This window comes from Arachis ipaensis, chromosome B4 (genome assembly GCF_059453495.1).
Source record: "Arachis ipaensis isolate K30076 ecotype BB chromosome B4, ASM5945349v1, whole genome shotgun sequence".
Classification (NCBI taxonomy): Eukaryota; Viridiplantae; Streptophyta; class Magnoliopsida; order Fabales; family Fabaceae; genus Arachis; species Arachis ipaensis.
The window spans coordinates 68,133,988-68,146,795 of NC_142439.1; positions in this window are offsets into that span (position 1 = coordinate 68,133,988).

Sequence of the window (12,808 nt, forward strand, 5' to 3'; positions counted from 1 at the left end):
AGAAGTACAACAAGAGGAGAAGGTAGAGATTAGCGAACAAAAGAAAGTAGTGGATGGATGTTTGGGATATGTTGAGCACATTAAGAAATCTCAAGTTGAAGAGCCCTCTTCCAAGGAGTCTGGAAGGGATGTTAAAGAGGAGAGTAAAGTTGCGGAAGTAAACACAGAGTCGAAGGTAATTGATCAAGAAGTGGACTCCATCACTAGTGATTTTTTACCCACATTGATTAACTCCCTTGACGATCTTGTCGAGCCTTCTCCCAGTGGACTAGAATGCAATGTTGAGGAGGATGTACAACCTCCAAGACCAATTGTGAGTGAAGAACTGGAAGAAGTATCCCAAGCAACAAGCTCTCCTGTTTATGATGATTCCGCATCAACATATGACCCTTCTGAGTTTGAAGAGTCCTTCTCCAAAATTCTTAGACTTGATGATGAGGTAGACTTCACTAGACCTCCTATCTATGATGAGAGTGATGGGGAAGAGATAGAAGAAAATGGTGAAGAAGAATGTGAACTTGAGAAAGCTTGGCAAGAAGATGATCTTGAAAAACCTTGCCAAGTGGTGGAAACCTCTAGAAGAGGATGGATGGGAGTAGAGCATACTTTATCAAGATCTTTGGGAACCCCTCTACCTAGTTTGCCATCCAATCCTCCGCTTGAGTGGGTAAAACTTCTAACTCTCAGCTTTATTATCCCACTTGAGTATGGTTTACTTGAAACAGATGGCCAACTTAGGGCGCTTTGTGGAATTAAGCAAAAAAAGAGGATATTTAGTGGTTGGCGTTGTAAGTCTGGGCTCATTATGGTTGGAAGCTCAAAATTAAAGAGCATGGATTGGTGTCGTACTCAACTCAATGGGTCTAGGAGGGTAATTTGGTGTCTTTCTGAGAATTCAGCTTTCTCATCACCCGGACAGAGTCAAGGCGATCAACTAGAAGACGGGTGCGAAGATAAGATATGGGATCCTGGATCACATCATGGCAATCAATTTTGGGAGCTTATATTTTGGAGAGAACCTCACCCAAGCTTGGTGAAGATGGTTGGAACTTCTGACAACTGATTAAAGGACAAGCACTCTTGGAGGTTCAAGGATGATACAAGCATAAGCCACCTTGACAAGGAGCCTCCCAAATGTCCAACTTAAGGACTTAAACTAAAAGTGCTTAGTGGGAGACACCCCACCATGGTAAACTCTTTCCATTCTCTTGTAGATATAATAAATGCATCAATTGGGTTCCATTGTATATAATTTCTTTACTTCTTAGTATATTTTGCTTTGCTTGCTAAGATGTTTATACATTCTATGCGTTAATTAGGGATGATTCTTTGAATTTGAGTTTTTGCTTGGATTGTAAGTTTCCTCAATTTATTTGAAAAATCCCCAAAATTTCAAAAGTATGTTCAATTTTGCACCTTAGCTGGTTTTTGAGTCTTAGAGAAGGTCAGGAGATTGAGCTCTTTTGATGCTCATAAAAAAATTAATAAATGAAAATTGAGCAGCCACGCGCAAGCGCACAGTGCGCGCGCGCGTCGGCTGGGTATTTGAGATTTCTGGGCCAAGGACCAGAGAGTAGTGTCACTTTTGGTCCAATTCTGTGCCCTAACCCACACGGACGCATGCTGTGTGCGTCCGCGTCCCTTTGTGTCTCTTCACCCACACGTAGGCGCACCTGGCGCCTCCGCGAACCCTTCATAAGCTCAGCCCATCCACGCGTAAGCGCATAGTGCGCGCGCGCGTCGATGCGTTTTTGCATCACCCAGGCCAAAGGACCCGAGAGTTGTGCCAACTCTAGGCCCCTTTTGTGCCTCTGGCCCAGCTTACCAGCGCGGACGCACACCGTACGCGTCCGCGCCCATTGCCAATTCTCTCATCTACGCGCGGGCGCATATGACGCTTCCGCGCCACTTCCTTACCCTCTCACCCATGCGAACGCGCACGGTGCGCGCACGCGTGGATTCAAATTTCCACTTACCCCAGGAATGCAAAGCCCCTAGCGCATTCGCGCAGTCCCCATCTCCCCTCTCTAACGTCTCTCGCTCTTCTTCTCCCTCCATTTCGAACCTTCAATCTCCCAGCACCCAACCACCACCGGCGAGCGTCTGCAGCCGTTGCCCCCGCCATCGCCTCACCTCTCTTCTTTTCCATCCCTCTCTTCTTCCACCTTTCTCACTCCTCTGCCCCCTCCTCTCTGTTCTCTCTCACAGCACCTCAGCGCTACCACAAGCACCGCTGCGACTTCCATTGTCGCCGGTGCAAGCTCCACTGTGCCACCAGACTGCCCCTCTGCTCTGGCCGGTTCACCCCTCTCCACTCTCCCTTCCCTTCGTTTGCTCCATTCAGTTTCTGTGTCCTAGGTTTCATACCTTCCCCTATTCTGCTTCCTTTATTGTTTTATTTCAATTTTGTAATTAGCTTAGTTAGTTAGTTTAGTTTAATTAGGTGGTTAGAGAATCTGGGCTGAGTAGCGGATTTAGGCTTATTTGAATTTGTGATGTTGTCTGGAATTGTTCTATTTCATTGAATTACCATGTGTTCAATTGGCTGATTGATGTTGTTGCATTAACTTTCCTTGGCTTGCTATCATTGAATATTGCTATTGTTGCTCATGGATACTGGTCACTTAACTGTTCGTAACTGCTTGTTGCTGGTTGGTTAGTTTAATTTGCTTTTTAATGCTCTACTGCTGAACTATTGGCTTAATTGTTCCATTCATATGAACTCATATATGGTTTTGTGTTTTTAATTATTGATGAATTTATATGGAATCTGATTTGACTGTTTGAATTTGGAAAATAGCCAATGTACTGCTGAAATACTGCCGGATTTCCCTTAACCATGTTTCATGAAATAACATTGTTTTGATTGAGGTAACAAACTTCTATTTGACGATTTCTGTGTCAATAGAATTTTGTTAGCTAAATGGTTTCGGAAACTTCTCAAGGACATATTTATAGGTTTTGGTCATGCTTCTAATACTCTTTGCTTGCTTGCAATGCTAATTTGCTTATATAGATTGCATGGTTAAGTAAGTTTTCAAATTGACCATAACTTGAAACTCTCTTGAAATTTTGCGCCTCTTTTGCATAAACACACAAGTTTGAAAGTTTTTAATCTACGTGACTAATTGATTCATCATATCCATACCTAATCTCATTAAGTCACATGGATCATGAGGTTTTTCCATTCTTATTTGAACTTGTGGCTTGTATACATTGTTGGAATTGGTGTTAATTGTTGTTTGATTTATTTGATTCTCAAGGTTTTGATTTCACCAACACCACTAGTGATCTTCACATTGATTGGTGACTTGTTTTCATATTAGTTGCTTTCTGGCAATATTATATTTCATCATCAATGACTTGATGCATTTCATGATTGTGAATGTGCCTACATTCTTACTTTGTACATTCCCTTTTGAATTGAGCCGGTAACCACCATATCACTGATTTTCAACTGATTTCTAACTCTAACTTATTTAACCAATTAACTTCTTTTGGTTTTCAACTTAACTCTTTTGATCATTCTTTTGGATATGGTGTTTCCTAGACTTAGTAAACAAATAATGTGCAAATGTGGTTTGAATTCTTGGTTTGAAACTTGATTTGAATTCTGAATTCTATTGCTTGCATTCCAAGAAATCTCTTTTCTTTATTCACTTCATGAATATGCTTTGCTTTGAATGCTTTATATCTGCCTGGCTAGCTGCTTATATTGTATCATCTCTGTTTTTCAGGATGTCAGACAAAGAAAAAGCTATAGCCACTACTTCAAAGAAGAGAAAGCGCTCCAAAACCTCTACTCCTTCTCCTTATGCAAACTATGCTAAGAATCCCCTAAATGAAGAGGACAAGGAAAATTAGCTGCTGCCTTCCACTGACCCAATCAAATTTTCCAATCTTTACTGTGAATTTCGCTTCCCCGATTTCCGGAAGAAGAATCTAAACATTGAGAAGAAACTGCTCCTTCCCAATGATGTGAGACGTGCCATAAACACTCGCATTCTGGAGTTGGGATTGGACTTTGTTGACAGAGATTTGGGGAGGATCAACACTTCATGGGTGAGAGAATTTTATTGTAACTTCTTTCGGGCCACTCTTGATTCAGTTCAGCTGCGGGGTAGAGAGATTATGATCACTGAGGCTGCCATTGGGGATGCACTGCTTTGCCGACTCCGTCCTGATGACACATGCGCCTATAAGCAGGCAGAGGTGGCCATCCATTACATGACAATTGACTATGAGGCGCTTAAGCGCGTGATTGCCACACCTGACGCCCCTTAGGTGATGGATTCTGGGAATAAGAAGCCTAAGGGGATGCATTTTACTTATCTGTCGAGGGAGGCTAGGACTTGGCAGCATATATTCGCCCACTATGTCTTCCCCACCACTCACTTCTCAGAGATTCCGATGGATATGCTAGTTCTGATTGGTTGTGTGATGAAGGGGAAGGAGGTAAACTTCCCCTGGCTGATCAGGCAGAGCATGTGGCACGCGCATATCCGTGGCATGTTGCCATTTCCTACACTGGCCACCAGCATGATTGAGATGGCTGATGTTCCGTGGGAGGATGATGATGTGACACCACCACCCCCAGATGACGACGACAAGGAGGTTACCATTCCATGGGGTGGGTGGGTGCACGAGAAGCCCCTACCCAAACGCCGCTCTCAAGCCAGAGCAGTGGAGGAGGCAGCTCAGCCCTCGTCATCAGCAACAGCAGCAGGACCCCTCTTTACTTCAGTAGCAGTAGCATCCTTACTACCACCACCAGCGCCTGAGCCGACTTACCTGTTGGTGCAGCACCTGCTTTGCTTCATGGAGCACCTCGAGCGTCGTGTCATGCGACGTTTCGACCGCATCGACCAGGTGTTTGTATCACAGGGCATCGAGCTACCTTCGCTCCCAGACTCCCCCGCCTCCGACAAGCAAGATCAGGAGGAGGAGCATGGTGAGGAGCATGGCGAGGAGCCGACTCAGCAGGAGGCACCCCCAGAGACACAGGCCACCACTGAGGTCTAGCAGCCTCCTGAGGATCCACAGTCGCAGCCAGTTCCACAGCCAGAGCTACAGCCAGTCCCAGTCCCACAGCCTGAGCCTGAGCCACAGCCCGGCACGATTGTTGACCTCCATCCCGAGCTTCAGCAATAGCATCGAGGACGATGCTTCATTCTAAAGTGTGGGGAGGTCACCGTTCGTGACTGGTGTATTACATTTATGTGGTAAATTTTCAGACATCTATTTCTATTTTCTGCTACTTTGTTTTATTTTGCACTTTATGTTTTAGATCATTTTAGGATTACTGTACATATTTACTATTGTGGATACCCTTATTTTCGTTGTTGCATACTTTTATTATATACATATATATATTTTGCATTTTGGCTTTGATTGTGATTAGAATAAACTTAGTCAATATGATGAAAATTTTCAAGAAATCCATTTTTAGGGCACCATCCCAATTGGTTGAAAAAAATTTTTTAGAACTTGCTTGAATTGTATACTTTGTGGATCATGCTTTGAGCAAAGAACACAAGCATATGAGATTTGAGCCTAATTGTGTGGTTACATCATATGACCATTTACTTTCATTCTTGTATGCATTATTCTCTTCCTATGATTGTAATCTTTGATTTGTTTGATTCTTTATGTCCATTATTTTGTGTATACATGCATTTATATATTGAGGCCATTGTTCAATTAGCTCACTTACCCAAATAGCCTACCTTTTATCTTCTATTGTTAACCAATCTTGAGCCTATGCTTAACCCATTTGTTCATAATTGTAGCACATTACAAGCCTAAGTGAAAAACAATAAATGTCCCTTCTTTGGATCTTTGATTAGCTTAGGCTAGTGAGAGTGTTTATCATTTGATTTTGGAAAGTTGGAAACATTGGGTAGAGATAAAAGTGTGTTTGTGTTTTTGTTGAAAAATTTTGGGAATTGGGTACATACTCATGTATTAATCATGTGTAAACCATATACATTGATGTTCTTGTATATATTTTAGCTTTCAAAAAAAAATTGCAACAAAAAGGGAACAAAATGCCCAAAGTTTAAAGTTTCATAAATTCAATGCATATGTGTGGTGATCAAAAGAAAATGCATGAGTGTGTGAAAAAGTGAAGAATGGGTAGTTAGGTTTGTTTAGAATTGTATAGGTTGTCATAGGTTAGGTGGGAAGTTTAATTTAATCAAAGATTCGAATTTCTAGCTCACTTGACCATATACATCCTACCTTGACCCTAGGCCCCATTACAACCTATGGGAAGTCCTCATGATATTTGTATGCATGCTTAAAGTAATTATTGATTGTTAGATGAAAAATAAATCTTAGAAAGCGTGATTAGGGGAGAATTGAGTGAATCAACCCTATACACTTGAGTGCCTAGAGCGGATACACATCCGGTGAGGGTTCGATCGCTCAATTACATGTCTCCACCCATGATCATCTTTTCTTGCAAGTTTATAAAATCTTTCAATGATTCAATTCAATTGTGGGTTGATTTGATTGCTATTACCTTAGCCCTTGTGTTTGTATATATATATTCTTGGAAATTAACTTGTTTTGACCAAGTGGATGCGTTCATGTAGATAGATTACATATAGATAGATTGCGTTTAGTTAGTTTGCATTGAATAAATGTGATACCCTTTGCTTCTTTCTTGATTTTAGCATGAGGACATGCTTAGTTTAAGTATGGGGAGATTTGATAAACCCCGATTTCGTGATTTATCTTGTGCTTATTTTAGGGGATTTTACCATCTTTTCCCACATTTATTCAATGAAATAGCATGGTTTTGTAATTCTCCCTTGAATTGTGCTTAAGTGTAAAAACATGCTTTTTAGGCCCTTAAATTGGTGATTTTGATTCACTTTAATTCCATTCGATGCCTTGATGTGTTTGTCGAGCGATTTCAGGTTCATAAGGCAAGTATTGGATGGAAGAAATGAGGAGAAAAGCATGCAAAGTGGAGAATGCATGAAGAAACAAAGATTGGGAATGCATCAATGGGCGCACACACATACAAGGCACGCATGCGCAAAAGCGGTTTCACATAGAGACGCGCACGTGTAGATGACGCGTCCGCACGGATGAAGAATTTGCCAGTCGACATGCATGCGCACATGGCGCGCACGCGCCGATACTCTTACATGGCATACTTAAAGGCAAAATGCTGGGGGGCGATTTCTGAGCTGCCCAGGCCCAATTCCAACTTGTTTCTGAGTGTATTTCATGCAGAATTGAAGTCCAAGCAAAGGGGGGAGAAATTAGTTTAGCCAACATGAGCCTTTAGTTTGTTTTCTAGAGAGAGAAGCTCCATCTTCTCTCTAGAATTAGGTTAGGATTAGGTTAGATTATCATAGATCCATGTTTAATTACTTGATCTCATCTTGTTCCTTTTATAACTTCTCATTTCTACATCTTGATTCTCTTAGTTGCAATGTTAATTTCCCATTTTGCTCTCTTTTGTGATGATGAACTCATGTTGGATTTGGTTTACATTTAATGCAATTTGATGTTGATGCTTATTTCCTTGATGAATTGAGTTGTTGATTTTATTTTTCTTGCAATTAGTAGTTGGTAGATTTTACTATTTCTTGCAATTTATGATGTTTACTTTTATTGCACTCTATGTGTTTGATGAAATGTTCTCTTTAGTTTTTGAGTAGTTTGTTAACTCTTGGTCTAAGTTAAGGGAATTGAGTAAACTTGAGTCATTGGATATAATAGATTTGGTGATTTGAGAACCCTTGGTGGTCAATTTGATACCCATTGACACTAACCCACTACTAAGTTAATTAGTAGGTGGGTTGGGACTTAAGGGTTGATGTGATCAAACCTATTTGATGTACTTCAAGCTTAGGAGTAGACATTACGTACTTAAGGCTTTTGGGAAGTAGACTTAATAGGTTGGCCTCTCACAATTATCAATATTTAGATTGTTAACAAGGATGGTGATCTCAGTTACCGAAGTCTTAGCCAAGAGTTCTTTATCTTGCTTTCTTTAATTACTTGCTTAATTTACTTTTCTTGCCCTCTTATGAACCAAAACCCCCTTACCCCTTCATAGCCAATAATTGACCACTTCATTGTATCCTAGGGAGACGACCCGGAGTCTAAATACTTCGGTAAATTTTCATTGGGGTTTATTATTCGTGACAAGACCATATCTTAATTTGATGCGAGAGTTGTTTATTGGTTTGGAGCTATTCTCACAACCAAGTAAATTCTTTTCTATAAGAAGAAAATCTAGACCGACAACAATCCTCCTGCAATCATGGTCTTAGATAGATCAGAGACTATGGTTGCTAAGTTAGAGAGGCTCTGCTTAGAATTCTCTGTCTGTTGCTAAGAAGATGATGGAAAAGGCTTGCTATTGCCAAACCTATTTCTTCCACCATTATTATTATTAAAGCCTTGTTGAGGCTTCTGTTGATCCTTTTATGAGAAATTAGAATGATTCCTCCATGAAGGATTGTAAGTGTTTCCATAGGATTCCCCCATGTAATTCACCTCTTCCATTCCAGGATTCTCAGGGTCATAAGCTTCTCCTTTAGGGGAGGCTTCTTTAGTACTGCCTGATGCAACTTGCATTTCAGTCAGACTCTGAGAAATCATATTGACTTGCTGAGTCAATATTTTGTTCTGAGCTAGTATGGCATTCAGAGTATCAATCTCAAGAACTTCTTTTTTCTGAGTTGTCCCATTATACACATGATTTCTTTCAGAAGTGTACATGAACTGGTTATTTGCAATCATTTCAATGAGTTTTTGGGCTTCTGTAGGTGTCTTCTTCAGATGAAGAGATCCACCAGCAGAGTGATCCAATGACATCTTGGACAATTCAGACAGACCATCATAGAATATACATAGGATGCTCCATTCTGAAAGTATGTCAGAAGGACACTTTCTAATCAATTGCTTGTATCTTTCCCAAGCTTCATAGAGGGATTCACCTTCCTTCTATCTGAAGGTTTGGACTTCTAATGACATGTCATCATGTCATGTTTTTCTATGCTTTTGCATACAAGAAATTGATGATTTTTGCTTAAATATTGAATGCTTTTATGCTTAAATGGTATATTTCCTTGATCTTTCGATTTGATAAACTTTGTAGGAAATAAGAAGAAAAAGAAGCAAAAAGCACAAAATAAGCTAAAAAGGAGAAAAAAAAGAATTTTGGGCACACTTTGAAGTTGAGCACGCTTTGGAACCTTAGGCCACGCTTTTAAAAACGTGGCTCATGACCATGAAACCGTGGCCTTATTATCATGAATTATCATATGCATGCATGCATTTAATTATTATGCCAATGGAGAAGGAATTAAATGAATGCATGCTGTCTTGGCTTATTCACATTAGTATTATTAATGCCATATTCATTAAATGAAAGCATTGGCATTATTAATTAATAAAGCCATGGAAGCATGCATGAAACATTCATTGTTAATTGGCAAAAGAACAAATCAAGCTTTAATGTTAATGCATGGGCATTATTAAAGTAAATGAATGCATGCATGAAATGTTAATTATGCCAACGAAATAAATGAATGAATGCTACCATTCATTTAAGGAAGGAAGCATGCATGTAGTATTATTAATACCATCATTGGCATGAAGGCTTAAAGCAAGGGCGCTACGTGAACAATTTTAACTGAGCGCTCATCCAAGGAAGCCAAGAAAACATGTAGCGCTCAGTTACTTATTCTACCTTTATCGTGCCTCCCCAAGGAAAAAAACAATGCGCAAAACCAAGGAGTGCATCCACCAGGGCTCGAACCAAGCACCCAGGGAGCCAAAGGAAGCGCTACATCACCCAAGGAAGCAAAGGCAAGGGCGCTCAGTTATCTTACTTCACTGAGCGCCACTTTGCCAAGGAAATTGGCACTGAATTGCATCCCCCAGGACTCGAAGAGGGAGCCTTTCCCTCAAGCATGTAACGCTGCGTTTCCTAAGTTCACTGAGCGCTACTTGTAAAAAGAAATTGGCCAAAATGGTGGAGCAATGGTTCGAAGAGGAGTCCCATGCAAGCAAAAGGGGCGCTCAGTTAACTTTGTTAACTTAGCACTATGAAGGCACGCACAAGAAGCTTGGACGCAACAAATTTTTGAAGGCCAAAAGCAAAGGGGGCGCTCAGTTGGATTAGTTAACTGAACGCTCCCCTGGAGGTGCCATGGTCCATTTTCCAATTTCAATCAAAAGCCAACTGGATCCACTACTCTTCAAATCCAAAGCAAGCAAAGCCCATTGACTCAAAGGCACAATGATCAATTAGATTAGAAATTTCATTTCAATTGTAATTTGTTTTCAATTTCAATTTAGGATTTTGTAAAATGCCTATATAAGGCATCATTTTCATTTTTTGTAAGGAGGCTGGCTCTAATAGAGAGCAATAGTAAAGAACTCTCTTTTAATTTTCCTTTTTGAATTTGAGAATTGAGATTAGATCTGAGTTCTTCTTTTTGCATTTTCATTCTCTTCTGCAACTTCTGCTATCCATTCTTGGAATTTGAATTGAGATTGAAGAGCTTCATTGATTCTAAGCTTGAGAATCATCTTTTATCTCTCTTCTCAATTGTTCTAGAAATTGGATTTGAGTTTAGTTTTCTATTTTTATTTTCCTTGCTTCAGCAACTTCTACTTTCTGTTTTGAGTTTTGGATTGAGATTAAAGAATTCTTTGGAGTTCTTCCTCTTAGAGTTCCATTGTTTTTCTGCTTTCTGAATTTAAGAATTAAAGATCTGATCTCAATTGTTTCTTTAAGTTTAAATCTAAAGCAAGTTTTCATTTCTGTTTTAGTTCTTTTGCAATTTATCATTTCTGTTTAAGATCTTCTGCAATTGTCTTCTACAAATTCACTTTCTGAAGTTTTCCATTTTAGCTTGCTGTGATCTTGATTTATTTTCCTGCAATTTACGATTTCTGCAATTGTTCTAAGTCTTGATTTACTGCTTTCTTTAATTTTTCAGCACCCAGCCCCCTTTACATTTCATGCAATTTACTTTTCTTGCAATTTAAGTTTCAGCTATTTTACTTTCTTGCACTTTAAGTTTCTACAATTTTACTTTTTGCACTTTAGATTCCTTGTCATTTACATTCTGTTGCTTTAATTTTCACTCAAATTATCAATGTTAGCTTGACTAAACTAATCACCCACTAAAGTTGCTTGATCCATCAATCCCTGTGGGATCGACCTCACTCTAAGTGAGTTTTATTACTTGATGCGACCCGGTACACTTGCTGGTAAATTTAGGTGTTAGAATTCGATTCCAACCCATCAAGTTTTTGGCACCGTTGCTGGGGATTGATTTAGATCAACAATGATTAAGTGGGTGAGAAGTCTAGATCAAGCATTTTCTTTGTTTTTATTTTCTGTTTCAAAGTGACACCAAGGTGTTTGAGTTATTGCGTCACTAAGAAATTCTTTCTCTGTGACATGAATTTCAATTTTCAATGATGTTGTGTTTTACAAAATTCAAATGGAGTTCAACTCATCTTATGATCAAATAAATTTATGGGATATTACCTACCATCACCAATCTCTAATGGTGGCTGGGAATATCACCAAGAAAATACAAATTCTGAGCACTCCAATCCATGGAGATTTGCTTCAGAGAGACAAGATGAGTAAGAGAATCATATGGGATATTTTCCTCCACCACAAAATGATGTAATTCATTATTCTAATGGTGGCTGGGAAGGGAATTCTAACGCTCTATATGATATTCATCCAAAGATATCATCACTTAACTATGCTTCAACAGAAAGCCCCTTTCAAAACTTACCACCTACACAAACTTCCATGAACCAAAGGCTCTCAAAGCTTGAGTCCATAATCAAAAGACATTGGGAGAAGACAAAGAAATTCTGGAAAGAACAAGAGAACTCCCTTAAAAACATGGAAGTGTGGGTAGGCTAATTGTTGAATGCAAGGAAAGAGGAAATGGAAAAACAAGAACACAAGGTCCCTGGGTCAAGTGAAATTGCAAAAAAAAGAAGAGGTGGTGAAAATATTGGAACCTGAAACTGCACTTGAGATGACAAGAGAACCTGAACACTCATGACCTCCTCAAACTCCCTTGGACCAAAAAGTCTCAACAATTGAATCTGTGATTAAAAGGTATGAAGAGGAGATGAAGAAATATTGGGAAGATCAATAAACCTCCTCCATGAAAGAGCTATTAAGTCAAATGTTGAGTGCAAAGAAAGGAGTGGAGGAGCAAGAAAGTGAGGAAGACACTCAAGAGAAGTCACAATCAATTGAAGCAGAAAAGTGCATAGGGAAAGGGCTCATTGAACCACCAATTCAGAAGGGTCTGGATGAAGATAAAACTCCAATAATCACACAGCAACCAAGCCTTGAATCCAAAAAAGTGAAGGCAACTAGCAAGAGCACCAATTCTATCCCTAACCCAGCAAGCAAGCTCAATTAAGCTATTTACAAAAGGAAGCTTGCTGAGGAGAGGCCAAGACAAGGACCCTAGCTGGTTCATCTCCCCCCTTGAGGTCATTCCTCTTAACAAACTAGAAGAAGAGGAAGAAAGTGAAGAATATGTCAACCGTAGGTAACATTTCTTTTCTTTGCTTTGTTTACTTTCTCTGTTTGTTTTGTTTAAATTTCAATAAATTGGCATATGGTTACATTCTAAGTTTGGTGTTTCCCTGCAACAATTTATTTTCAATCTTTTTGAATGATTGCATCAAATCAAAAATGAAAGTGTCACACTAAGATTCTAAGTTTGGTGTGCCACTTATTTTCTATGCAATTTATTCAAGCAACAGTACTTGTCTGCATAATCAT